General features: G+C 56.4%; 1 protein-coding gene across 11 annotated transcripts in view; it reads right to left on the bottom strand.

Moving 5' to 3' along the window:
* Positions 1 to 27,892, bottom strand: part of ZNF469 (zinc finger protein 469) — a 70,948-nt gene that overhangs the window by 27,374 nt on the left and 15,682 nt on the right. For 3 of the 11 annotated variants that reach the window (XR_012044191.1, XM_072873432.1, XM_072873436.1), the window contains exons 2-3: positions 23,391 to 23,503; positions 6,354 to 6,537 (exon numbers count right to left, since the gene is read on the bottom strand). The gene's annotated coding sequence lies outside the window, so the exon portion shown is untranslated. The other 8 variants (XM_072873435.1, XM_072873439.1, XM_072873438.1 and 5 more) reach the window with 5 other exon arrangements.

Genomic DNA, 27,892 nt, shown 5'->3' with positions numbered 1-27,892 from the left:
CTCATCCTTTTCCTCATCTTCAGCCACTGAAGGAGGAATAAAAAAGAACCCCCCTCCCCCTGCAACCCTCTGGGAGTCTGGAAAAAACCGTGTATTTTTATATCCTGGCTGGAAAACCAAATTCTTCCAAGCAGTGACAATTTTTTTTTTTTTTTTAAATCTTGCCTCTGAAAAATGAGTGAAACCCACTCATCAGTGGTTTCTCTCCAGACCCCAGTGGCAGGCAGATGTGGGTAGGAGAGGGCAGGGGGTCGGGGTATCACTCCCTGTCCGACGGGCCACGCTCATCCCGGGATTATTTTTCCTCCCCGCAGAAAGCATCCCAGACAATACCTAATGCAACGGACACCGGAAACTATTTATTTCCCTCAGCTATTTAGCAACGACTGAACCAGTGCTAATGCAATATTACTAAATCCCGCATACTTTTACAGTGAATTCACAGACCGAGAGGTTTTTTTTTTCCTTCACCTGGAGATTTAATGCTGCAGCGACCGGGCAGGAGATATTTGCAGGGGGAAGCCGGGCAGGATATTCGTGCCGGCATGAGGACGGGGCTGCGGAGCAAATAACTTTGTGCATCTCTCATCTGCCCCACTCCTTTTCCTCGGTTTTCCAGCAAAACGTTGCAACTAATAATTTTCACACATGGTGCAAGAGCTGCCGTAAAGTTGCTGCTTATTTCATTAACAGCCGCCGGCTGCTATCGGGTTTAGGGAAAGGCGGTGTTGGAGAAGGGCCGCCCGCGCCCCGTGGGGTATCGCTTTACCCCGCCGCTTCCTGCCCAGGTGAACCCACACAAACCCGCCTGTGTGATGGAAAACATTCGGGACCCGAGACACGTTTCCAACCGAAAACACAGGCTGCGATTCAGCTTCCCTCCCCTGCCTTCCAAGACATCCTCCTTTTAACACAGAAAGTGGCATTTATCTCGGGATTCCTCAAACCCGCAGTATTAAAAAAAAAAAAAAATATATATATATATAAAAAATTAAATATAGGTCTGGGAGTCTGCCTGCGCCCCGCTGCCCGTCGCCTCGGGCAGGTTTGTGCCCCTCGTGTGCGTGGGGATGCTGGGGGGCTGCTCCCAAAACAAACCACCCCGCGCAAGCAACCCTACAATAACAAGCCGGCGCTGGGATCTGCAAGAGGGAAACGGTTTCACCATCCTGGGTCCACCCGAAAAAGAGCCGAGATGGGGAGACGGAGGCACGGCGAGAGGACAACTCCCTCGCACCCGCGTCCGCTGCCGGTATGTCCCAGCGTCCTGACACCCAGCCTGCCTTCCCCCGAGCCACCCTTTAATCTTCCTCGCCGCATGTTTCTAAACTGAGAGTTACAGTGATCGACCGGAGCAAGACTTTATTTTAAAGCTGGTTTGCAAAAACACGTTATAAAGAGGAAAACGTGCTGCCTGCCTCTGCCCCAGGACAGGGCCAGCAAGCACGGCGGGGGCTGCAGGGGATGCGAGGACTTTGCCCTTTGTGCCTCACCAGGGCCAAGCCCAGGCAGAGCTTGGGGGTTACTTTTCCCTTTCATCGGACGCCAGGTTTCAGCCCAGGATTTATACGGTCAAATCCAAAATCCCTGGAAGGCAGGGCTTGGCGCGGTGGGAACGCAGATGCTGCCTTTACCCTGCTGCTGTAATTATGCCACCAAACTTAGAAAGCAGCGGAAGAGCCGTATGTAGTGCTACAATTAGGAGGCTGTTTAATTGCAGTGCAGTTGCGTATTGTTTTCCTCTCCCTGGCTCCCGTTGCCAACAACCAGCTGAGCATCAGGAGCCACATTGCAAACGCTCCCCGGCACTCGCCAGCACTCGCCGCTCACGCTCCCCGGCACTCGCCGCTCACGCATCCTCTGGGCATCACTGCCGCCGTGATGCACGTGGCCGGCCAGCTCTGGGGACGACAGGCTTGGCACCCAGCCGAAACCAGGACACCCATCACCGACGTAGGACCCCGTTGGGTCACGAGAAGCAGGCAGATCTGGCCGGAGCATCCAACCGGGGAAGGAGCCACCAAAATATGTATCTGCTTGATGAAAGATGCTTTCTTCGAGCAACAGACATCGTTCTCCTCTCTCTGGGACTCCCCTTCTCCTGCCCAAGGCGCGCTGGCTGGCCGCAGGAGCAGCCAGGAATGATTTCTCCCTGTCAGCCTGGAGATTAAAATGGATATATGCGTGGGAACCAGCAGCAGCAATGGAGACGACATGGGAGAGCAGCTGATTTATATCGCGTTGCCCCTGCAAACGCTGTGCATAAATCTGCTGCTTTTCAAGGCAAAGCGTGAATCGGAATAGCTCCGCTCGACTTCGCTTTATCTCCTCGCTGCGTGACTCATCCTCGGAGCGTCGAGTTAGGCTTCCTACGGAAAAGTGATGGATGTACATGGCCAGCAGACTGGCTTTGCGTCGGGGATTTCACAGCGCCCAGCAGGAACGGTGCCACCGGTAACTCCATCATTGTATATGAAGAAAATGAGGGTCCACGAGAAAAAAACCCAGTTGTTCCCACCCTGACACAGGCAGGCACACGCCGGTTTGGGCAGAGCCAGCTCGCGTCCCCTGCTCTTGCCCGCAGACGTTGCCGCAACCCCAGGGTTTAAGCTGGAGCAAAGCCTCCCGAGATGCTCACCAGCCCTGAGGCTGCAAGATGCTTCCATGGATTTATCCAGCCGTTTTTATCTCCCCACCAGGAGAAGGGGTGCGCGGGGAGACCCAGAGGACATCCCCAGTGTCGGCAGCCCGGACGGGGCTACGCGACCCCGACAGAGGTGAAAAACACGAGCAGGGCCTCGCTTCTTCTGCAGGACAGCTCTAGGTTGATGGTACTGCTGAAAGGTGAGATGATAATGCTCAAATATCAGGTTTAAAGCGTTCTGAAAGTGGGAGCACATCTGGGGAGAAAGATGGGGGGAGCTTTGTGTTCCCACCAGGGCTGGGGTCTCCTCCAAGCCTCTCCCAGCCGTTCTCGGGCAAGGGCCTTTAAATTGAACAGACACGGTGGCTTAACTCTCACATTTCATCATTTCAGTCCTAGAAACATATATAACGTCGAGCAGTTGGCAAACGGGCATCCTCCTGTTGCAAAGGCTGAGATGCCCAACACACCCAGCGCTGCGAGTCCTCTGCTCCCCACGCCACGGCGGTGGCAGGGGCTTTGCCGGAGGAACCGGACACATCTCCTGCACCATGCAGGAAGGTGGCTCCTCTTGTTTTCACAGCTGACGTCAGGTCTGGAGAGGCTGCCGCGGAGCTACGCCGGGGAGAAAACGTGGCAGAGGGTCGGCCAGCAGCTGTGGCTGCTGCTGCCTGCACCTGGGCTCGTCTCGGACCCGCGCCGATGGGGAGGCTCCTGGATCTGCAGCACAGAGGGGTGCAGAGGAAGCTTTCCAGGGATGAGCTGCTGCTCCGAAGCCCTGCTGAGCTCTGCGTGCTCGGGAGCACGGGAGGAACGGCAGCGTTGCTGGGTGATGCTCCAGCAAGCTCTCAACATGGAGAGCCACCCATGTCTTGCAAAGCGCTCCAGAAGCTGCCCGCAGGACGGCGTGCTGGAAGGCGCTGGGGGAGCGTAGAGGATCAACCAGACCCTGGTCTCATCCCCGTGATGTCCTCAGTCCTCCTTCCCCTGGACTGTGCTACACGCACAGCCTGCGAGGGAGGTTGCTCGGAGGTGGGGATGCCGGTGGGCACAGCCGGCTGTGTGGACACGGTGAGAGCCGCGTGGACAGCCACGAAGGGAGAGGTGTCCCAGCAAAGCCCAGGGACGTGCAACCACCCCGGGGCCCTGCTGGCAGCAAGGACGCTGCTCAGGGAAAAATCCTGGCTCCAGAGAAAGGCCAGAGAGCCCCTTCCCTTCCTTCCCTTAATGATCTGCTCTCAATAAAGTAATAAGCAAAAGGAAATACATATATATATATAAAAAAGCAGACTGTCTGGGAGTCCCTTCGTTGCACCCTGCTGTTGGACGCTTCCCAGAAAGCTGCGGAGAGCTCGGCTGAGCCCAACACACGCCTGTCCCCAGCAGCCAGTGTCACAGCGCAACTGCCATCGGCTTGTCCCCCTCTGTAAAAACAACAGGCGAAGAAAGAGCACTTTTGTTTCTTCCTCCTCTATTGACACAGCTGGAAGGGCTGGAGCCGGGGGAGGTTCCTCCTCCGGAGGGTCAAGAGCCTCCGCACACTCGCTTTGTAGCTCAGGCGGTGCTGGAAGAGGCAAAGCTCCTTCGCCCACCTTGCACGGGCCTGCTGGGCGCAGCCAGAGCATCCCTCGGCCCGTGCCGGGGCCCCGAGCGAGGTGGCAATGGGGAAAGACGTCGCCCCGGCTGCTCCTGGTGGGTCCCCTCAGAGCTGGCAGCCCCGGGCGGAATCGTTCCTGGGATGACGGTGATGCGCAACCCCGAAGCTGCAGCCGCGGGTGCCGTGCTGTGCAAACCGCGTCCGGCCGAGCCGCCGATTGCTCCTCCCGCACCCATCCGCACCCAAGCCAGGGATGCTCCTATAATCCCAGGGGGTTTGCACCGGGGACCGGGCCGTGCCGAGCTCCCCGCACGCATGAGCTGCTGGCCTCCGCCTTCCCCTGCCCCACGGCATCGTCCCAGCTCGGTTGGACACGGCACGATGCCGGCACAGACGGACCCAGCGGCCGAGCCGGTGTGCGCCCGCAGGCAAGCCCGGGTCTTTGGCCAGCCCTGTGCCACTCTGCTTTTAACACAAAGGCACCAACCCCTCCTCTCCCTTCCGTTTCTGTTGAAGAATTTACCGCGCTGGCTTTCGCAGATGTCCAGTGCAGCTATTTTATTGCCATTTATTCTAAGCTCCCCAGTCAGCGCCGTAACGACACGGGGAAGAGATTAATTAATAAACCACAGAGAGTCGCTATATGTTTCCCCGTAAATAAACCCTTAGGCGTTGCTGTGCGCGTGTTCGCAAAGTGCCACAATTAGCTGGGATTTCGGGAGGAATCCAATTCAATCTCTTCGGGCAGAACGTGCCCTCCAAGCCAAATTCGGGGCCTCATCCAGCCAACATTTAAAAGCGTGAAGGATCCTGCTTCACCGGCCCCCACGAGCGTCGCCTCCAAGCACCCCTCTCCCAGGATTTTGCCATGGACTTGCACGGAGCCGGGGCCGAATCCAGCCGCCCGGCCGCTGTGCGATCGGGGGGTTTGCTCCTCTTTGCCTCCGACCTCCGAGGCAAGAGACAAATGCAAAGCATTCCTTTATCTCCCTGCCTCTACCGAACGACAGGCAGAGCAATAAAATGCATTTTTTTTATAGAGCTGTAAATTTAATTTCCTTTTAAACCATTTGCTTCCACTTATAACTCAATGGAAATCCTGTGCTGCTGGCAGAGCTGCAGCCTTCCTGTCCTGCCATCAACATATAGAAGCAGAGGGCTGCAGTTTTTGGATGAGCTTAAAAGTTGATGGAAGGGAAGATGGGCTGGGCGAAGACGAGGAAAATTCTTAGGGCATTAAGGGCGTATTTTCCATCTTCCTCGTGAAGCTTCCTCAAGGGAAGAGCTTGAGCTGCTTTATGGGGACACAATTAAAGCTGTCTCCATCTGCAGGATGAAAGTTCAGCCCTGGACATCACTGCGAAGCTGAGGATGCTGGTTGCAAGGGGGAGAAAATAATGATTTTCTGGCCTGAAAAACCACACAGGGCTTTAGATTTGGTGCTAAGAAGCACGGAGAAGCGGCGTGGGCTCGTGCACGTGTCCAGCATCCTTACACCTTCGGGAAACCAGAGGGGATTTTCCCAGTGAGCGAGGCAGCGGCGCTGGGATCACCCACCCTCGGCACGGGAGATCAACCTCGGCACGCAGCGGCGGGTGGCGCGTGGTGGGTTGATCCTCCGGAGCGGACCGGTCCTTCAGCAGGACAGAGATCAGGGCAGAGTCCGCCGCTCGGCCGCCCCTCCTGGGAGCTCCTCGTTAGCGTGTCCCTTGATGGGGCTGATAGGAAGCAAACGAACGGCTGCTACGGCACGATGGCCCCCGGCGAGGGATGCACGGTGGCCCTGGAAGTCTGGGGCACCCGTCACTCGCTCAGCTGTGGATCTACCACGCCAGGGACATGGATCCGCACCACTTCTCTCCTCCAAACCCCCTCCAGCCTTTGCACAGGAGGCGCTTGCAGTCTGCACCTGCAGCAGCTGCTGTCCCTGGAAGGAGCGGGACTGACGGACGGTGCTTGGCACTGTACAAGGGTGCCCGACCCAGGCACCTCACCCCAAGGCTGTGCGCATCCTCTACCAGCGCCCAGAGCTGACGCTGAGCCGTGGGCATGCTCTGGGCACCCGTTTTGTGTCTCCTGCCCAAAGAGGGTGGCCGTGTCCCCATCACCTACCTGGAACCTGAGGACTCCTCTCTCCTACTTGGGCTCCTTGCGAGCTCCAGGCGTGCGGAGCTCCCCGGCGCGGCAAATCCCAAAGGCGGGAGAGGCCATTCCCATTTGTCCCGCGTGGATCCTCCTGCGCTCGTGCTTGTCCCGTGCTGCTGGAAGGCAGCAGGCTGCTCACCGGGTGCTGGATCTGCGGGAGAAGGGAGCAACCCAGCTCAGCGGGGAAACGCTGCATGGGAATGCTGGAGACGGGCTCCAAGCCACCGCTGCAGGGACATCGTCCTGCCACCCCGGGGTATTGAGTCCAAAGTACAGGAGCTATTTGGAAGAAGCTCTGACGCAGAAGCTATTCCAGAAAGGCAGCACAGGGATTTTGGAAGAGCCACCCATCCCAGCTGGGAGGGGGATGCTGTGGTGGGGTTCGCAGGGGGCTCCCACCAAAGCTCCGCGGTGCTGCCCCTGCCAAAGCCAGCGTCCCTACCCAGGGACAGCAAGGGGAACGCAAGCACCCGCGCGTGCTGCCGTCCCTCCTGCCTGTGGTCTGCCCTCCTCGCTGCCGGTGCTGCCAGGCCCTGCCAAGCCGGGGAGGGCTGGGTGCTCTGGCTGCCAAAAACTGAGAGGTGCCATGTACTGAGGGATGCAGGCCACTTTCTCTCTGCCTTAGAGCCAAATAGATCTTTGAGCTCTCTTTCTATCCTGCTTTTTAATTGAGTGATAAGCAACGAGGACAAAAAGGCTCAAGACAGATCCACGGGGGCCACCGCTGTCTCTGCCGCTGCCTGTACCAGACTTCATGTCCAAGCCTTCCTCCCTACCCATCACCTCCCTCAGGGATGCACGCCGGGCTGGCACAGGCTCTCCGGCCACGCTTCGGGATACCTGCCCGCAGCCCAACACCCAGCACCCTCCTCGCCCCGTGCTGGGGGAAGAGCTGCTTGCGAACACCTGCAAACACCTTCAAATCCCTGCTCTCCGAACCTGCAGCATTTCAGCTTATATTCAGGTTGTTTTGGGGGACAGAGACCCCCCTCCTGCTCTGTGCCTGTGCAGCACCCCAAGCATGGCATGCCCTGCGCCGTCAAAAAATATAAGGGTATAAATGAGCAATAACAGTTACACTTTAAGCCCAGCTTAAGGCATCGATTCTATACCGTTCTGTGATTCTGTGATTCTGTGATTGCATGAATCAAGCTTGATTCATCCCCACGTCCCGGGAGGAGCCTGCGTGACCCACGGCTCGTGGGTGCTGCTCGTTAGCGACACGGGACTCATTTGCAAACTGAACCAAACCCATCCAGGTCCCTGTTAATCCGCTACAGGAGAGCAGAGCTCCCAGCGCCGGCTGCTCCCATCCTGGATGCTACTTCGGGACAGCTTCGTGCTGTTGCTTCCAGCCGGATCCACGGCACCTCCGAAACAAGACATAAAGGTGCCTTTTCGGGGTGAAATTCTGGGAAGGCAGCCATAGAAGCAAAGCAGAAAGGAGTTTTACGATGACCCAGATGGGCGCAACGCTGAAAACATGATCCCAATGTCCACGCCGTGCAGCCTCTCCGGAATCGGGATGTGACCTGTTTCCACCGCCCCAGGTCACAGCGGCAAGGCCAGATGTTCAGAACAGCAGCGGAGCACCCAAATCTTACCCAGGCCACAGTCCTGGGCTCCCTGAAGCATTATATCTCCCCGAGCAGGCTGAGAGCTATGAGCTCGTCTCTTCTGCAAGCTCCCAACCCAGGGTGTGAGCGGTCCCAGCTGAGCCCATGGACATCCCTTGGTGGCCATGGTCCTCGGATCTGAAGTCGGGGTGATCCGTACCAAAGCTGCACCCAGTGCCGAAGGTTTAAAACCCCCAGAAGTTTAAAGTGTGACGTGAAGCCCACTTCAAAGAGCTGCAGCTTGATAACATCAGGAGTCTGGATCAAAGGCTGCATCCTACGAAGTCCAGCAAGGGAAGGGAAAATAAAATCGCTTCCTCTAGAGCATTCCTCGCTGCTGAACATCAGCTGCTGGTTTAGGAAAGTTAGACCATCGTGTTAAAATTATAGATGATGCCGAAGCGTGCTTCTCTAATGGCTTTATGGGGTCGGAAAGTGGCTTGCTAGCAGAGGGAAGGGGCGGCAGCGGGTCTCTGGTGCTGTTTGAATCCGGTCTTGCACATCAGGGTACATCCAGCTCTGCCCCGTGCGGCGACGTGGCTCCTGGCTTCTCCCATCCCGAAGGGGACAGGAGCGAAGGGGAAGGCTGCAAGCCCAGCCCGGGACGGAGCGGGCAGCCGGGGACAGAGGGGCACTCAGCCATGCACGGGACACACGACCCAGCACGGGATGTCCCTGGCAGGTCTCGGGTTCGGGAGCACCCCTCGGCAGCTGGAGGCAGATACTCCTCTTTTTAAGGCTGCTTCCAGGCCAGCTACAGGCACAGCCGTGGGCTTTGCAATCCTCCCTGCTTTTAAGTGTTCCCAGTTAGCCGATCCCTGCTGGGTTTGATATCAGCGCTCTGGTATGCCGGCGCTGGGATCTGGACTTTGCTGGAAGCCACCCCGGAGAACAGCCTCATCTCATCCTCCAGCTCCGGTAATAAGGTGAGAGCGAGCGAACCTCACCCGGCTGGGAGCTCCTCGCCCGGGGCACCGCGCGAGGCTGGGCTCTCCGGGCTGGGGGATGCCCGAAAGCCACCGCCACACACGGATGGAGAACAAGCTGTCACCCCGGGATGTCCTTGTCCCTGCTCGCCCGGCGCTAGCCCCGCAGGACAATGCAGCATGTGGGGAACTCTGCCCACGGCTCCTCCGAAAGCACTCGGTCCTGCGCAGCTGCTGAGGGAAAGGGGCACGGTGCTGCCTCCTCTGCGGCTCTCACGTGGCCAGCCTGGCATTTCCTAATGCATTTTGCAGGACAGTGACCGTCTCGGCCCACTGGGAATCTCAAAGTCCCAAGAAACAGCAGCGAAATGGCCACGTGCAATAAAAAGTCCAAGTCAACCAACACGAGAAGAAGCCATGGGCAACGCTGGTGCCCTGAACCGACTCCGGGCAGAGGTTTTCCTCGTGGCTTTGCCAATGCCGTCGCTAAGAGTCAGGGTAAAAGCAGACCGCCCGTTTCATAAAGCCGTCTCTGACAACACCACCTTGAAACAATCCCATTTCACCCACCAGCAAAACCCCAAAGACCCTGCAAAAGACCCTGCGAACGCCCCACGCCGGCTGCTGCCCGAGCCCTGTGCCGTGCGGGTGGGCTTTGCACCGGCCGGTTGGAGCAGAGCCCCTGGCACCAGCAACCACGTGCAACGCCGGAGGTGGTTGGGATGCTCAGACTCACCCTGTGCCACCCAGTGCCGTCAAGGGCATGGAGAAAGGGTGCTGGGGACAAATCAGGGAGGCAGATGTACCACAAAAGCACGTGCCACGCGCACACACCATCCGCCACTGCTGAAACCCCTCCTGCAAACCCATCCTTTCCTCTGCCCGAATGTTCTGGGATGCGTTTGCCAGATCCCCGTCCCAGGCAGGGGCTGCAGCGGAGCCTGGACCCGAGTGGGCTACAGCTCCTCCTCGCCCTTCTGCCCCTCATTTCGCACCCCACAGCACGTGGGGACAGCGGATCCTTTCTCTGCCCTCTGCCTCTGCAATGATTAGTGCCTTTCAGGAACAGAGGGGTTTTTTTTTGTTTTGTTTTTTTTCTTGGCTAGCCGGCCCCAGATGAATAGCTCTGGGCAGAAGCGAGCAGACAGCATCCCCTGTATTCCACCCTTCATATGAAAACCAGATGCCACGAGTACGGTTACAAATCAAAGCTGACAGGGGGACGAGAGGTTTACTTAGGAATTGAGAGAGGGCACGGAACCTTTTAAAGGGGGCTACCGTGCAGCCCCCCGACGCACAAACCCCGAATTGTACCAACCCTCCCTCCGCCCCGTGCCACGGAGCCTGCAAAATACCGATAATCATCGCCTTTCGCGTTATTCGTGCTTTTCCATTGGCATTTCTAGATACGATAACTGGATAAGGAATTGTTACCTGGGGAGCCTTTTATTTTTGTTAGTTTTTAACTTATCGCTGCTTGCATTTATACAGCTGGTTGGGACGGCACGGCTGAGCCTGGGAGAAAAGCCTTGCTCAGAGGGTGAGGTGGTGGCAGCATCCCGACGGGTACCGCACTCTAATGAACTGTCAGCTTGCAGAGGGAGAGCTGATGAAACAGCCGGGCTAACGGTTAGCGACAGCCGCGATTTACTAATCCATCCGAGAAATAAATAGGAGCCGCGTGGAATAAAAGCGGAGTTCAAGCCCGGCCCTCGCCGGGGCATTCGCAATGAAACAAAACATCAGGTTTTATAAATGACCTTTTCATGTAAGTCCCTGGCGAGGCCTGGGAGGAAGCGGGGGGCGGCTGCCCCGGGAAGCGCTTTGAAAGCTGCAAAGTCAGGAGGCCGGTGCTGGATGCGGCCGAGGCCGTGGTGGGGTGGGATCGGGGCTGGGAGGAGCGGCAGGGAGATGATGTACCATCGGGGTCTGCATCCCCCACGTCTGCAGCACGCATCGGGGCGTGCATCTTCCACGTCTGCAACATTCATCGGGGTGTGCATCTCCCGTGTCTGCAGCACGCATCGGGGTGTGCAACTCCCATGTCTGCAGCATGCGTTGGGATGTGCATCTCCCACGTCTGCAGCACGCATTGGGGTCTGCATCTCCCACGTCTGCAGCACGCATCGGGGCGTGCATCTCCCATGTTTGCAATGCGCGTCAGGGTCTGCATCTCCCCCGTCTGCAGCATGCATCGGGGTCTGCATCTCCCACGTCTGCAGCACGCATCGGGGCGTGCATCTCCCCCGTCTGCAGCACGCATCGGGGTCTGCATCGCCCACGTCTGCAGCACGCATCGGGGCGTGCATCTCCCATGTTTGCAATGCGTGTCAGGGTCTGCATCTCCCACGTCTGCAGCACGCATCGGGGCGTGCATCTCCCCCGTCTGCAGTATGCATCGGGGTCTGCATCTCCCACGTTTGCAGCACGCATCGGGGCGTGCAACTCCCCCGTCTGCAGCACACATCAGGGTCTGCATCTCCCCCGTCTGCAGCACGCATCGGGGTCTGCATCTCCCATACCTGCGGCACGCATTGGGGTCTGCATCTCCCACGTCTGCAGCACACCTCGGGGTGTGCAGCTCCCATTTAACCCTGGAGCTGCAGAGAGAAAGTGTCCGCCTAGTCCTGTCACAGCCAAAAAGGGCTAAGACCTCAATTTCCGATACTGAGTAACACTCAGATGTGCTGTTCCTGGCCTCAAGGGTTTATCCAGCCCCACCGAGAAGCCATCCTGGCCGCGATGCAGGGCTGCATTGAAATATTCTTCGCAAGCCGAGCCCTTGCACTGCTCGTGCCGCCGTCTTGGGGCTGCTCGTGCAAAGCGCGGTGGCCTTTGACGCCGCAAAATTTCCCGGCTCGCTCCTCCAGCGAGCCAGGGCTGCCGGCAGCGACACCCTGACAGCCGGGGAGGGACGTTATATTGCAAAATCCATCGGGATGCAGACCAGATCCACACCACGCGAGCCCTGTAACTCTCCCAAGGACCTTGCCGTGAACTTGGGGTTGTGAAACTTTCCCCGGCCGACATTCCCGTCCGGGGAGCTCTGTCTGTCCAGCTTGTGCATCTCCCAGGAAGGATTTCTCTCTCCTGGAAAAAAGAGATTTTTCAGAGCAACCTGCCTCTGCCTCCCGACAGCCCTCGCTGCCGTCACAGCCCAGGAAACATTTCAGCTCGGGTAGTTGAAAGGATTGCTGCAACCAGTTGGCAGCAAAGATCGCTCGGACTGTGGAAGTGCTTTGGGATGAAAAGTATGTGATAAATTAAGATTACTACTCTTCCCTCTGATCAGCCAGTCACTGGTTTCCAGCACGGCGCTGGCCAGAAAAGTCTCACCGAGGGATTCTGGCCTCGCCCTGAGAGCTTGCGGTTGAATGAAAGCAGATATTTTACACCAGCGTCCAGAGCCTGCTTTGGGCTCTCGAAGTGACAGAGAATTCACCACAGCTTTCGTAAGCTCTTCCAAAATTAATTATCCCCGCTTCTCAAAACCTTCCCGCTTGAACTGCAGCTTCGGCGGCGGAGCCAGCGATGCCGCAGCGTGTGCGATGGGAGAGCCTCTGCCACCAGGTACCTTCCCTCTGGGTGGCATTTCGGGCTGTAATCAATCCCCTTTTACCCTGCTCTTCAACAAGCTGAACGGTTGGAACTGCAGTCTCGTATTTTTGGCACTAAAACTGGACTTAAAGCTCGTCCCTAAGCTCTCGGCATCATCACGCCCTGCTCCCGCGGGAGCACCGTGACAAGCCCCGGGCTCGTTGCTCCAGCTGACGTGCGGCCCGGCCGCTTCGCTGTTGGAGATTTGCTGTGGGTTACTGCTGCGCCAACCCGCGTAGCATCTGCAGGCATCCGCAGCATCGCTTTACGCCACTTCCAAATTAAAAAAAATAATCCCGAAGAGTGAAAAGCAGCGAGCTGAAGGAAGGCATTCCTCCGGGATGCTCTGGGAAACTCCCACCTTGCTCGCAGCTCCTTGTTTGCAATTGCCTTGCTTGCAATTCCTTGCTCTCGCTTGCAATTCCTCGCTCACAATTGCCTCGCTTGCAATTCCTTGCTTGCAATTGAGGCGGAGGCAGGTGGAGGCTGGCAGGAAAGGGGCTTCGGACTTCCAGCCGGAGGGTGACGAAGCATGGGGACGAGAAGCAGTGCCCCTTGCGTGACGGCGGGCAGGGACCTGGCACCGCTCCCTGGCGTGCGGCATCGCTGCCGGAGCAGCCGGGGAATGCGAGGTTGGGATCACAGCTCATCTGCTCTCGCCCCGAGCGGGTTTCAAGGCAACAAAAAGCCAGTGCTTGACCCAAACGCTCGCAGCGACAGCTAGGTTTTCAATAAAACCTTTACCTCCTCGGGAGGAGAGGCTCCAGCTGCGGTGAAATAGGTGAAACAGGGCTTGAATTAATATAAATAATACGGCAGATGCACAACATGGTGACGAGCTCTGCAAGGCCATGACGGGTTGCTGCCTCTCGTCATGCCCGCATCCCCATCATGCGCTGAGCTGATGGAAAAGCAACGTGTACGAGATCTGCCAGGCGCTGTACGTGCACCCACCGCGCTGCCTGGCCGCCGGCCGGGGCAGTCGGTCCCCTCCGCTGTGGCACGATAAATGGCAAGGAAACGCTTCCCCGGCCCGGAGGAAGAAGAGGCCACCAAAACGTGTTCAGAAGGACTTTATATGAAATAAAACACTGGTCTTAGTGGAAATGCTATTGGGAAGCACATCACTTGCTGCAGTGCTAGAGCTGGGGGGAATATTATGGAAAAAGGGTTTATTACCCCAAAATGCAGGGGTGAGTTGCTGGAGCTATTCAGTGATTAGCGTCAGCTGCGAAGATGGGCAAAAAAAGGCCAAATTTTCCATTTCAAGAGCAATGCTCCACCACTAAACTTTTTTTTTTTTTACTTTCCAAGAGAATGCCAACAGGATGGATGGAACAGAGACCCTGCCCACATCTGTGGTTCCCACGGAGGAACCACAGATGGTTCCTCCGCCCGTAGCCTCTCATGCCGTGCTCGGCTGCGCTGCCCTTCGCACCCTGCTCCCTGCACCCTTCGGAGAGGGCCAGCACCACCAACGATGGGCTCCGCGGCACATCCCGGCAGCGCAACGCCACGGTGCTGGGCAGTTTTGCCGGGGAGACGTGGGAATCCTCCCTGTCACCATCTCCCTCCCGCGCCTCTGAACGCCGGCCAAGGAAAACACCATTGTGTTGGGAGCAGACAAGGAGCTGGTGCCAGCGAGGTCCGAACAGCCGGCTCATTGTGTCCCTCCGGCTGCTGGCTTAGCTCGGGGTTAGGTCAGCCTAAGTGTGCAGCTTTTCACTTCAAGCCTTCATTAATGTATAGAGGAAATGAGAAACATTACACGGTAGGGCTGGTTTGCATGGAAGGCAAATGCGGAGAAGGAAAATAATCCTCCTTCCCCGACACCACGCTCCGGCAGCAAGCGATGGCCTGAAACGGGAGCGGGGCTGCTGCGACACACAGGGCTCGGCGGGATGGGAGCGATGCCGTGCCCACCGGCCTCGCCCACGCTCGGTCCAGCTCCTTCCAGCCCATCCCCTCCCCAGGCATCCCACCCCCCAGGTCACTGGGATGCACAGGCAGGGTTTGGGGGTGCTCCCACCCCCAGTGTGCTCCTTCCCCTCCCCTTTTATTAATCCATTTGCTGAAAAACAGGCATCCCGGATAACCAACCCGGCCCCTTTGGTGTGTCCTCCGGGGGCTTTTCCAGCTTCAGGGGGGAGGAAAGGGACGCCCGAGGCGTGGGCTGGGACACTGGGACCGTGGCGGGCGAGGGCAGAGGGGACGGTTCCCGATGGGCTCTCCTTTCAGCTTCATCTCCTGAATCACCTCAAATAATGTTGTTTTAGTTCAGCTGCTCGGGGGTTGTGCGAATTCCCCGAAATCTTCTCCAACAGCTTCTTAAGCTTTGCCAGCCCAAGCCGCCTCCCGGGTATTTCCTGCAGGTTTTACAAGGTCTTTTAGAGAGATAAGAGCGAGCGCATCCTCGGCATCCTCACGTCTCTCTCCTGTCAGGTTAGACACCAGGTTTTTAGTGAAACCCATGGTCTGGAGGCGTGAAGCACCCACCTCTCCCTGCTTCCACTCTTGGAGCAGCGTGGACTCTCCGGTGCCTGCTCCGAGGTGCCTGAATCCCTGCTCTGGGCGGGAGCTGCTTGTCCTTGCGCCCGGCCAGCCTCGTCTAGGCAAACACCTCCCAGCCCTGCTCGCTCGGCTCCGTTCAGCGTCCTCTTCCCATGCCCCTTGGCCGTCGTGACAGCCCCAGCGCCTCCACACGGACGCCTGCACCCGTTTCTCCCATTCCCCCCGTTCCCATCGCCCCGGCGGGGTTAGGTGTGGGCACAGGGAGCCCGGCATTTTCACACGCGTGTGAAGCACCACGCGTGTTACCGGCAGGCTGTCAATAAGCAGCATCGCTCTCTCCGGTCCAAGAACTTCCCGGGCCCTTGTTTTGGCTTCAGCAAAGATAAAAATGTCAACATTTTTAGGCACAGAGGGACGGCCGGATAGCCTGACCTGTCAACATCTAGAATGGAAAACACGCTCGTCAAGTACTCGGGATGAGGTTCTAATTACTCCCCACATACCAGCCTGCATAAATACAGCGGAGCGGTCCAAGAAAAGCATGCTTCCGACACGAAGAGCTTTTCCCGGAGTTACACGCAGTCTCCATTGCCCTGGGAGCCGGGTTTCGTCTCCAGTAGGTAGCAATTTGCTTCTGCTGGGTTTGCAGGGCTTTATGGAGAAGCCCCAGCCCAGGCGGCATTTCTCTCTGGAGGAAAAGAGCAGCACCCTCCTCGGTGATGGGAACGGTGCTGGCGTGGCCCTGTGGGCCTTGGGGACATCGGCCACACCATTCCCAAAGCACCAGAGGATGCTGCGGGACGCTGACACCTCACCAGATCTCATCCTCCCTGACTTTGCTTCTGGGAAAGACAAATGGGGAAGAGATCTGATGCTTTCTTTCATGGCACAGGTCAAACCCCTTCTTCTTCATCAACAGCTTCCAGGCTCCCACGTGGCTGTCGGGCATCACCGGCGAAGAGATGCTACCCCAGAAAAATGCAACAAATTTGCTTGAAGCAAATCCTCAGCTCCCGGCCCCAGGTCCCAGCTCCTCAGAGACGCGGTTTCTGCTTCCTCGCAGTAAGAAACCCCCTCTTCAAGACTTCCACCTTGACTTTGGACAACCTGCCCTCTCTGGGCTGGCTCCAGGCTCCGGGGAGGCAGCCCCTGCCTAAAACCCGCGGTAAATAAATGCCTTCTGCCTTCCCGAGCATGGCAGCGGTGCTGCCGAGGGAGGTCGGGGCAGGGACGAGGATGCTCCGAGCCAGGGCACATCAGTGCTGCTGGCTGGATTTGTGTTTATCTATCTCAGTTAATTGCCGTGAGGACTGGGCTCTCTCTGCTACAAACCCCCTCTTTCCCACTCGCCATGCATTACGACTTCAGCATCACCGACAGGCAAGGGAGAAAATAAATTCAGGCGATGCTTAGAAAAACGTTCAGGGAGCAGAATTCCTTGTTTTAGAGTAAAAAGACCCTAAACCACAGCTAGCCTGGCCATCAGCTCTGAGGACACTTGACCACGAGCAGGACCAAGGTTGGGCTGAAGGAACAGGAGACTCCTCGGAAGCCAGGAGGGTCCCAGCAGAGACTGGGATGAGGCGGGAAGACACCCAGACCTGAACCAGCGCTTCCTCAGTTTCCCTTCCAGCCTTTTCCCTGCCATGGATATTCCAGTTATAAGTTCCCAGACGATAAACCGCTTGCCTCCCAAACGGCGCTGAAGGCCACGGGGTCTCAGCTCAGGTGGGCACTTCCACACCGTTCCCAAACACCCTCCGAGGGCTTTGCCTGGCAGCTTCAGCCTTGCCATCTCCCAGTTGGCAATGCTCATGAAGCAAAGCCCAAGAGAAGGAAAGCAGAGCTGCAGCTTCACGCAACACACGGACCCTCTTCGGGAGGGTCTCGGGGCAGCGGCAGCACTCGCAGGCAGCAGCAGAGCAGGCAGCGGCGCTGGCTGGGCTGTCTGAAGCCCCACGTGGGGGACCTGCCCTCTGCAATCCATTTAGCACTTGGCACCGCTCAGAGGGCTATTTTTAAAAGGTATGCAACTGTCCCAGAAACCCAACTTTGAAGTGTGGTTCAAGGCTTTGTTGTTGTGAAAAGAAAGGGCTTTTTTACGTTTGTAATTAAATGCAAACACGAGCGAGTTATTGGACCGGAGCCGGCCAAGGCAGGTCAGCTCCGCTCTATCCATCGGGGCTGGATGCTGTCCCGCTCCGGTTTCACAGCACGCCCGATAGACCGCCGGCCTTCTCTCCGCTCTGTACAATGCTGTGGTTTGCTGTCAATTAGAAAAATTTGTTTCCTGGCCACTGATAAGTACCAGGAGAGCACAGGGTTCCTTCCCATCCTCTGCAGCCCAGCGCCGGCGTACGAAAATCATCCCCCAGCCGGGATGGGGTGGGCAGGGGACGCGGTTGCAGGCAGGGCCAGCGGTCATCCCCGGCAGCGGCCACTGCGGGCCCCGGGCGGGAGGGGAGGTCGCTCTGAACCCTCCCTGCATCCTCTCCATGCGCATCCCTGCTCCCAGCCTGCCTCCTCCTCCTCCTCTTCCTCTGAAGAGCCCCAGGCTTTTCAGGATCCACACTTTCGGCCAACTTTCTGCAGCTGCCGGGGGTAGGTGATGCCCGATCCGGGGAGACCCTAGAAGTGCCCGGAGAGGCAATACCAGCCAGCCGGTGCCAAAGGAACCCGGCGGCATTGCCCAAACACCTCCGGGCTGGCAGGAGACGTCTACAGGAGCAGTTTGCATCTCTTGGCAGTGCCGTTTCAGATGTGGCAGGCAGAGCCACGAAGCCGCTTTAGCTTATCATCCCCCCGCGGCTGTACGGGACTGGAGAGCAGCCTTTCCCCCTTGCACAGCTACCGAGTGTCTCCGACTCCTGAGTCTGCAAGCCAGTCCTTCATCCGGGCAGTCCCGACTGCAGCGGCACAGTCCAGCTCAGAAGAAACATGAACGCAGGGTGCAACGCTGGGAGGAACGCGGCGGTCCCCTGACATTTCCCTCCCAGGGAGGTATTTTGGAGGTGTTGCTGAGCGAGAAGCCCCGGGCCAGCACCCGCTGTTATTGCAGCCTGGTTTTAACCTGGGTGCTATAGGAGGGTGCTAATTAAACGTGACAGCTTGACAGGAAGGGGCGTTAAATAATTCCTGCCACCCCGTTTGTCTGGGCAGCTCTGCGCGGCCATGGGGAGGGGGCAGGCGGTTCCCCTTAATTAAAAAGCAGCAGATCCAACCCCAAAATAGATCAGGCTCTTTTTTTTAAAGGGACACTGATGGTCGCCCGCGGCTGCATTTTTCACATGCCTTCTGAAGGAGGTCTCTATCGACGCACCGGGAGGATGAGCTGGTTTGGGTCCTGCAGTTCGCCGTGCGTTGCACCCGGGGACGCGACCGTGCCCAGCTCCTTCCCGTGGGCTCCGGCAGCCCGTCCCATGCACGGGGCACTGGGGCAGAGCTGGTGGGTAATGCAGGGATGGAAAAGACATCGCCAGTGGGCAAAGCCTCGAGAGGCGAAGGAGTCGGTGCCAGGCAGATTTCAGAGCGCTGCCTGGAAGGCAGGTGGGCAGGCAGCAAGGGTTGGCACAGGGGAAGCCGGGCTTGCAAGGAGGCCAAAACGCAGTGCAAATACCCGCCTGCCGCCCTGCCAGCGCCGGCACTCGTGTGCCGCGCTCCCGACCCCGCTCCCCGCCAGCCGGCCCTGCCAGGTCAGGAGCAGGTGACCATTAAATGTGTTTAAAACCAAAGATTAAAAAAAAAAACCAAACCAGATTAAAACCCAAAAGAAAACACAGGGGACAGCACGAGCACTGGTCCTTCCCTGCTGGATTTCGTTCCTACATTTGCAGGACCCCGGAGGCAGGAGGGATGTGCGTCCTCGCAGAGCAAAATGCACGCTCCCGCATCCTGCTGCGCGGTGGAGAGGGCTGATGCCAGCGATCCTGCGAGCATGGGAATGGTGAGAAAGGGTCAGAGCTCAGGCCATTTTGTCTGTCCCCGTGTCTCTGAGAGCATCCCATAGCGAAGGACGGGGGGACAGCCCCAAGCGGGACCCTGCCCATGGGAATGCTGGCTCTGGTCATCGTTAACTATAGCCCTAAAGCTCTGGGGCTGAATATTCCCTTCTGAACCGGAGTTGTGATAAATCTGCATAGTTTTCTTAGATATAGATGCCCCGTCATTTTCTGAGATACGTCAAGTTCTTGGTTTCAGCCTCTTCCACCAGTGGCTTCATCCACAGGCTCTTTGCTCCAAGGTCTTTGAGGGCTACAAATAAGCCGAGACGCTGGATCCCAGTACCCTCAGGCGATGCTCCAAAGGGAGACCCTGGCTCTTGCACGCCGGATGGATGTTACCCTGGAAAGCCCACCCCACACGTGCAGGCAGGTGGGAGTGCCTCGGCTGCCCGGGGTGCAGCGGGGCAGCCCGCGTGAGACCCAAATCTTCCCTCCCAGCCATCCCGCCGCCCCACACGGGCCGTGTTTCCCCAAATCCTGGCTCTGGTTCACCAAATGTGGGGTTGGACGTTGCTTCCAGCTCCTCCGGGATGCAGACAGCCAGCGACAGCAGCAGCACAGGGATTCCTGGTGTGGCAGGGGATGCTGCTAAATGGCTTGCGGGCTGTTGCCCTTCGCTGGGCTGCGGTGTGGGTGTTAAGGCTTTAAAACAAGCGGCTCCTCGGCAATGATTGCGGTAGAGGCTCCGGCCAGCCAGCGGCTGGGATTTGTAGGGGACCAGGCAAACCCCAGACAACTCCGCCGTGTCTCCCGGGGTGCACGGCCACGATGCGGTTTCCTCCGCGCAGCGCATCAATCTTCGCTTTGTTTGCGGGAACAGAAAGGCGAGGGCAGGCTCAGATTTCCCAGGAAGCCACATCCACTCGAGTGGGTGTTAAGCGATGAGGAACACCATCGGCCGTCCCCTCCGTGAGTCATCCAGCTTTCCTTCCCCGGCCCTCTGCTCTTCGGCAGGAGGGAGAGGAGAGTCCCTTGCCATGCCGGAGCGGGAATTTAAACTGGGAAATCCTTTCACTTGATCCCAAGCGGACGACGGAGGGACCGAGGCTGGCACAAACATATTGGCAAGCCAAGACCATGCTCCCTGCAAGTTATTCCTTGGAAGCCCAACTCTGATTTAGCTTACGCGCGTGTAAATGAGACCTAACCCCACCAGGGCCAATGCTGTTGCTCCCCGTACATCGGCGGATCTGGGTTGAGGAATTAAAAGCTGGATTGCAGCCTGAGGTGAGCTTCTGCAAAATGAATGCCCAGCAGTCAGGCGCAGATACCTTCAGAGGTTGATTCCCAGCTACATTAAGGCCCCTTTATGCTCCTCTAGCCATGTAAAGAGGTCTCTAAGTGAGTGTAAATTAAATTAAAGTTACTTTTGCTTCCTTTTTGAGGCCCCTTTATGCTTCCAATGAGGGGTAAAGGAGCCTTAGTGTGACTGTGAGGCGGGCAGGCTTCCCTGCCAGGCGCAGGCAGGTGAGAGTCCCTCCTGTGCTGCCTGCACTCGCCCATAAAGCCGGCTCAGCGGCTTTACAGGGTGCCAGCTCCAGCCATGCCGGCGCGGGGCGTGAGGGGGGCCGACGTCCCGGGGACGGCGGGTCTCTGGGCAAAGGCAGGGCACGTCAGCAGGAACCACATCAAGACATCCCACATCCCTGCATGGCCAAGGCCTCCTTTCCAAGGACGAGACAGCCTGGGACGTGAATTTTAAATGCCCAGGAGATTTTTAACCTGTACGGGTGAAGGTGTTTCCCCACGTACCCTGGCCAGCTTACAAGATAGGCAACTCTATTCTGCTGGAGAGCATTTTCCCTGCACCAGCCTGGTGAGGATGTCTCTCTCCAAAGCTGTTGGCTGGCGGTGGTGTGCAGCCAGTTCTTGCATTTACCCCAAAATAGGACTGTATTTTTATGGTGCCAAAAGCAATTCCTGCCATTACTGCTTGTACAACGTTTGCTGACCGCAAGAGCAGCGCGGTGGGGTAGGGGATGGTACAGCACAGGGGTGAGGTGCTGCGATGCCGGCACCTCGCCGCAAGCTAACCGCATCCTCAGCCAGGCATGAGGACCGCTGATAGATCCCGACCTTCTGCACAATCCCAAAAGTTGCTCTTTTGACCCCCGTCCCGCGGGTCGCCTGCTAACAACTATGACAAACATGCTCAACTCATCCCAAGGTCCGTCTGTCCCCACGGCATCTCTCCGTCAGCGCACCTTGCGCAAGCAAAGCCCCAGCCTGGCGAGGTCCCAGCTGGAGGAACCACCTCTCCCAAGCGCTCGGCTGCCAGAAACCTCCCTCCTCATGGGGCTGCCGGTTCGTTTTGCGTTCCAGGCCTGGGTTCCCAAAGCCGCTCAGCCCCGAAGGAGTTAACGGAGCAGAGCACGAGTCAGATTCCTCCACCTAACCCTCCAAAGTCCCCGTATAACCAGACTTGGCACTTTGAGAAAGCTCCACAAATCCAGAGGCTAAAACGCACTGCCTTCCGTTCGTCAAGAGAAGGCAAGTCCCAGCTAATTGAGGAAACAGAGCCTTCCCCCAGCCCCCTTCCAGGCTGCTTATTTATTTAGGGGCTTTTTTCCCCTCTTTTTCCTCTTTTTTTTTTTTGCTTTTTGTGTTCTTCCCGGAGCAAACATTCGGAAAAGAAAGTGCAAATTAATTTGGTGGGGCACGGCTGCAATTTATGATGCTCCCCAGCTGCCGAGGGCTGTTAACCCCATGGGTGCCCAGCGCGGGTGGGTGCGGACACCCCGCTACCCCTGGGGTGCAGCATCCCCCCGGGCTCAGCATCCTCCCGGCCCCCCCGTGTCCGTGTCCCGCGGGGAGCCGTCCCCGTCCGCCACTGCCCCGTTCCTCCGCTCCCCACGCAGGGAGAAGGGAATGGCATCAGGAAAGCAAAGGGAAACGGTAGCAGATGACTGCTTTTTCATAAATCTCAGTTTTTTCCCCTAAACCTCAGCTTTTTCCCCTAAACCTCAACTTTTTTCCCCTAAACCTCAGGTTTTTTCCCCTAAACCTCATTTTTCCCCTTTTTCCCTTGCCTTGCTGCTGCTGAAGGTTTCCCGAGTGTACAGTAGTTGGTTTTTTTTTTTGGTGTGTGTGTGTTTTTTATTTTATTTTATTTCTTTTTTAACTCCCTCTGACTACTGCACACAATTCAAAGGAAATCTGGGAAACCAAATTCTCAGCTCTCCAAAGCAGCAAATGGAAAGTCACTTACAGGGACTCCTGCCTTAAAGCGGCAGCAGCGCTTTTCTTCGGCGGCGAAGAAAAGGGGTTAAACGCCCCCCCCCCCCCCAATTCCCCCCCCCCCAAAAAAAACGCAACACGACCGGGCTCACCGCCCTGCGGGGACGGTGCAGAGGGCTCGGGCCACCCCAGGTGACAGCTCAGCTCCTTCGCGACCCCGCTCCTCTGGCCACCGTCCCCGTGTCCCCGTCGTCCCCCCCCCCCGCCCCGGGGCCGGCGGGAGCGCTCCCGGGGGGGCTGCACATCCCGGGAGTGGGGAGCGAACGGGTGGGGAGATGCCAGCACCCCACGGTGTCCCTGCGTGTCCGCGACCCTCCGCCACGCACCCGATACTCCCGGGGGGGGGGTGCCTGTAAATCCACCCGGGAGGCAGCGAGCTCCGGCAGAAGGGTTAAGGGGGGGGAAGAAAAAAAAGAGGAGGAAAGGAAGGAGCGACATCAAAGGCAACTTCTCTGCTCAGCAGATGAGCAGATCTATCCTCACTTCATATTTTTTGCAGCTGAAGTCGGGGTGGGGTGGGGGAGTGGGGGGAGCTGGGTTAACTCCTTCTCTCCCGGGGGGTCACTCCGCCGGGGCAGAGGCGACACTTTCCCGGGAGAAGGGGGCTGATGGCAGGCGATGACAGGAGGAAAGCGGAGCCCGGGTCGCCGGGGGGTTACCGGGAGCAGCCCCCAACTCGGGGTGGGGTCCTGGCATGGCCAAACCGGGGACAGCTTTAGCCTGGGGGGGGGGGGGGGAAGGGGATGGCACTGATTTTTCTTTTAAAGTTCCGGGCTGACACAAATAGCCCCGATACTTTGCAGCAAAAGAGCATCATTTTTTTTTCACTCTGACAAACCTCGTTGAGTCATTGAATGAGCAAGGAAGGGGGGGGGGAGAAAAGTTGTGTTAAAGGGACTTTGCAGAGCAAAAAGCCAGGAGCCTTCAGCAAGGCGGGTTACCGAGGCGAACAAACCCTAGGAAATCACTGGAGCGGAGGTATTAAACCCCCAACACTGACATGTGGCAAACAGCACATTCTCCTTTCCCCCCCTTCCCCGTCCTTCGACCAAACAAAAATAATATTTACATGACATCAGGGAGCAAGCCTTAAATGACAAAAGGGTGTTTACTCACCTCATTATAAGTCGGCCGGCGGGGAAGGCTGCATTCTCCTCGGCGAGGGCTGAAAAATTAAAAAGTCGGGAAATTAAGAGCTGCCGTCTGGCCCTGTGCAGTTCCTCCGTAATCTGTGTATAAAAAGAGAAGTCTTCATTACTGACCACAGGCACGGAGCTGCGCTGCTCACGCCCCCTCCGCGCCGCACCAGCCAGTAGCACGCAGAAGTTGGGCTATGGGAGAAGGAGACAAGCTGAGCAGAGACTATAATGATTTATCTGCACCTCTGGTAGGGAAAAAAAAAAAAAAAGGGGGAAAAAAAAAAAAAGGGGATAGAAAGGGGAAAAGAAAAAAACCACAAAAACCCAACGGGCTTCGCTCCGAATATGACACAGGAGGAAAAGTGAGTCTTGTAGTTGTAGAAGGGTGACAGACGCGGGGATGTGCCAAGTCCCTAAGGACAAAAAACCCACACACCTCTTTAATCAGTCCTTTAGCCAAAGCCTTAATTAAAAAAGCTGCTACAAAATATCAGATAATGGATTGCATTTTCAGGCCTCTCTGGAAAACCAGCTCAGATGGCAATGTTTCTAAACTCCTGCCAGAGCAGGGAAAGCTGCCAGTTTTAGGTTACAATATCAAAGGCACACATCCTCCGCACCAGCAGCCCGCTCCCAGTTACACCGGAGTAAATCCAGAGCCACCTCGATGCCTTCGAGGCAGCTGGGGCTGATTTGCAGCAGAGCAGGATCAGGCCCTGCCCTGGCAAACTGCTGGGCTGCTCCTGCCTCCAGCACCGCCGGTGGAAGGAGAATTTGGCCTCTTTTTCCCCCAATCTGTGATCAGGTCTCCTGGTCTCTCGTGTTAAAAAAAAAAAAAAAGCAGCATTCTCCCAATTTGTAAGGATAAAAGGCCGAGAGGATTATCTGCTTTGCTCTCCTCTGACAGCAGCGGGTGTAACATTTGAAAGCCCGCTCGGAGCTCAATACAACTTTCCATAGCAAGAGACCGATTGCCATTTTTCACATTGCGACGATTGCTCCTGGAGCTCCGTAAGCGTAGAGAACGAGTTGTCATCTAATCTCGGCAATCAAGTGGAATTGCAATAAAAACCCCTGGACTGGATGCCATCCAAGCAGCTCCGAACGGAGCAGCCCCTGGAAGAGCACATCCTTATTTACAGCAACGACTGCAAACTGCCTTTGAAAAGTCAATCTGGCTTTTGCGGACTGCAATAGTGGGGCTACACCAACTCTTGACGTTGTTTGCAATAAAGCTCGCGCGGTTTTGAATTACTCATATTTAACATCTTTTTCTTTCTTTTTTTTTTTTTTTTTTTTTCCTTTCAGCCCCAGAAGCGAACAAACATTTCTTGGCATCACTGAATGACGGCTGGGCCCCGCGCTGCTGTTTCGCGCGGCACGGACAACCTCCCATCCATGGTTTTGCTCTCGTGACGTCCAATACCCTACGGAAACTTGGTATATAATAATACACACCAGTTTGGATCAAAAGCTCTCCAAAGGCCTGTGCAATTTCAGCAAAGGCCTATTTTGATGAAAACCAGAACTAAGGGGCTGAAAAACGCTGCTCTTGCCCGGCTTGCCTCCAGCCCGCCCCACCGAGCCCGAACCCAGCTCTACATGGGTGAACCGGTCCAGGCTGACGGTGCTGCCCGCTCACGCCCAGCATCCCGGCTCCCTCCATCACCCTCCCAACGCTGCCAAGCCTTCGGCACGGGCTCGGCGTTTGCTTTTTGGCGTGGCTTTTTGCAGCAGATCTTTCCTTGGGGTAAACAGCCCAAACCATCCTCTGAACAGCAGGTCACTTCCATGCATCCGGAGCACGCTGTATTCCAGCAGGAAGGGCACCAGCGCGCCAGCCTTCAGCATCCATTTGGCAAATATCACCGTGAAACATTACGCGCAGTCCCCAACAGAGCACGCGCATCCAGGAGGAGGGATGAAGGAGGAAAAAAACTCGTTTTAGCTAATGAGGTAAGTCCAGAGGAACTTCCCCAAAGCCAAGGCGGCTACTACAGACTAAACCCAGTCTAACAGCGAGCTGGCTCTGGCTCCCAGTCAGGGACTTTTTTAGAAGACTCATTCACGGGGCAAAACAATGAATTTTAAAATACATGCTGTATTCATAGATTTGTTTTGAACCCGTTAACATGAAACCACTTATTTAATTGTCACAGAGCAAACATCTCATTATGCACAATAAAAGAAAAATTTTGTTTCGTTCCCCCCCTCTCCCCAGTTCTGCGCTTTTCGCCTTGGCCAAGACGTTTCTCGTGTAACATAAATCAAACCCAGGTGCATCTTTCTGCATGAAGCACTTCGCTCATAAACGTTGCTTAAAATACATATATGACTGCATTAAAATAAAACGCAGCCCATCATTTGGAGGCCTCAGAATTCCCTTTCAGACCCAGGAATAATGAGTTTTCTCCCAGGTCGTGACGACCCCATCAGCATTTGATGCATTAGATACATGGATCGAAGTGCCCTGTTCTTCCTCACACTGGATTTCTTCTGTGATATCTAGCTCGCATCCAAATTTCCTAGAAATCAGGTGGGCTCGAAACTCTTCTCATCTTATACACAAGAAAATGACGTTTTCACCCAAGTACAGCTGGCCGCATGCTTATTTTTAACGGTATGAGATTGTAAGTATATATTCATTATATATTATTAATACACTGCAGCGTTAGTTCATAGAGAATAGTTTTCCCCTGCTTTGCTCCCTTTTAGCCAAAGGCTTTCAGCATCTTGCTGTTGCAGGCCAGGCAATTTGCAGGACCGCTGCCCTGACCTGCTGCAACGAGCCGGGTCAGGATCCGGCTTCCTAGCCCCTCCGCTCCATCAGGACGTTCCTTACCACGCCAGCCTCCTGGCAAGCACTCACCCCGCGTTTGCACGAGCGACGGGGTGAAAATCGCCTTTGGTCTGCCCGTAGCACCCATCAAGGATGTCCGATCCTGATCTGAATCCACAACTCCAATCTGCACAGATCTGGAGTGCGTGGGCTGGCCAAATGCTTGCATGAGATGGTCCCAAGGAAGGTGCTGAGGACCCAACCTCAGAGACAAGCCAGAAGCTGATTCATGGCCGGGAACTTTGCAGGCAGCATCGCTCATCTTTGCCGTCTCCTTGTTCTTTATTTCAGGCTCCTCAAAACCACAATCCAAGCGACTACAGGCTAGAAATCAGAGACCGAGGTAAGGGAGATTGTCCCTACACCAGCACCATCGGGCGTGCCAGTGCAAAACCACGCTGCAGACCCCGCTGCGAGGACTCACGGGACGTTTTTGAACGGTGGCTCCAGACTGGGCAATCCGGCCAGGTAGCAGCGAAGCGCACGGGCTGCTCGACGGGAAGAGGAGGTTGAGTAGCTATGAACGCTTTCCATTTCAAGTCCAACGGGGTTTGCAAGGCAGATTTCAAATCCCCAGCCCACAGCAGTTACCGTCATTGTTAAAAGTGTGTTTGTGTGTCCCATAGACACACTGTCTATGGGACAGAAGGAGCCAACACCATTCCCATCACATCTGGGTTTGCAGGAGACAAGCCAAGCCATGGGGAGTCACAGAATCGTATAGGTTGGAAAAGACCTTTAAGATCATCGAGTCCAACCGTAAACCTAACACTGCCCAGCCCACCTCGACACCATGTCCCTAAGCACCTCATCCAAACGGCTTTTAAATACCTCCAGGGATGGGGACTCCACCACTGCCCTGGGCAGCCTGTTCCAATGCTGGACAACCCTTTCAGTGAAGTAAAATTTCCTAATATCCAGTCTAAACCTCCCCTGGCGCAACTTGAGGCCATTTCCTCTCGTCCTGTCACTTGTTACCTGGGAGAAGAGACCGACCCCACCTCTCTACACCCTCCTGTCAGGCAGTTGTAGAGAGCGAGGAGGTCTCCCCTCAGCCTCCTTTTCTCCTTTCCCTGGAGAAAACTCCAGGCTAAACAACCCCAGGTCCCTCAGCCGCTCCTCATAAGACTTATGCTCTAGACCCTTCACCAGGAACATCTATGGGGAACATCTATGGGGTCCTGGGCACCAGAAGGAGTCACCACCGCTAGCGAAGAGACGGCACCTCTCCAACCCCCTTTTCTACCTGGGTATTCATCCCCTGGGGTCCCCACCACAACCCTTCATACTTGCACCCTTCCACAGAGAGAAGACAACCACCAGCATCAGATGAAGGGAAAGAGTGATCCAAGGGCAGCAGCACCGTGAAACTCAGGGGCGGCACCTCCGAAGAGCCTGGCTGGCCTCAAAGGGCTTTGGTCAAACACGATGAATTGCCCAGGACTCTGAACTACTTGTGAGGCCTCCAAGAGTGGCAACTGAAGATATAAATCAGTGATCAGGGAACTTAAATTCACCCCAAATGAGTCCCCACTACTAACAGAATAATTACAAAAGGCCAAAAACCAAATAAAGTTCAACATCACTGCGGACGATAGATGGTCAGTGCGAAGCTAACGTTTTGCTACCAATTTCTGTTG

The sequence above is a fragment of the Ciconia boyciana genome, chromosome 9 (genome assembly GCF_034638445.1).
Source record: "Ciconia boyciana chromosome 9, ASM3463844v1, whole genome shotgun sequence".
Lineage (NCBI taxonomy): Eukaryota > Metazoa > Chordata > Aves > Ciconiiformes > Ciconiidae > Ciconia > Ciconia boyciana.
Note: the sequence above shows the minus strand (reverse complement) of the source record. Positions and strands in the feature narration are given on the sequence as shown.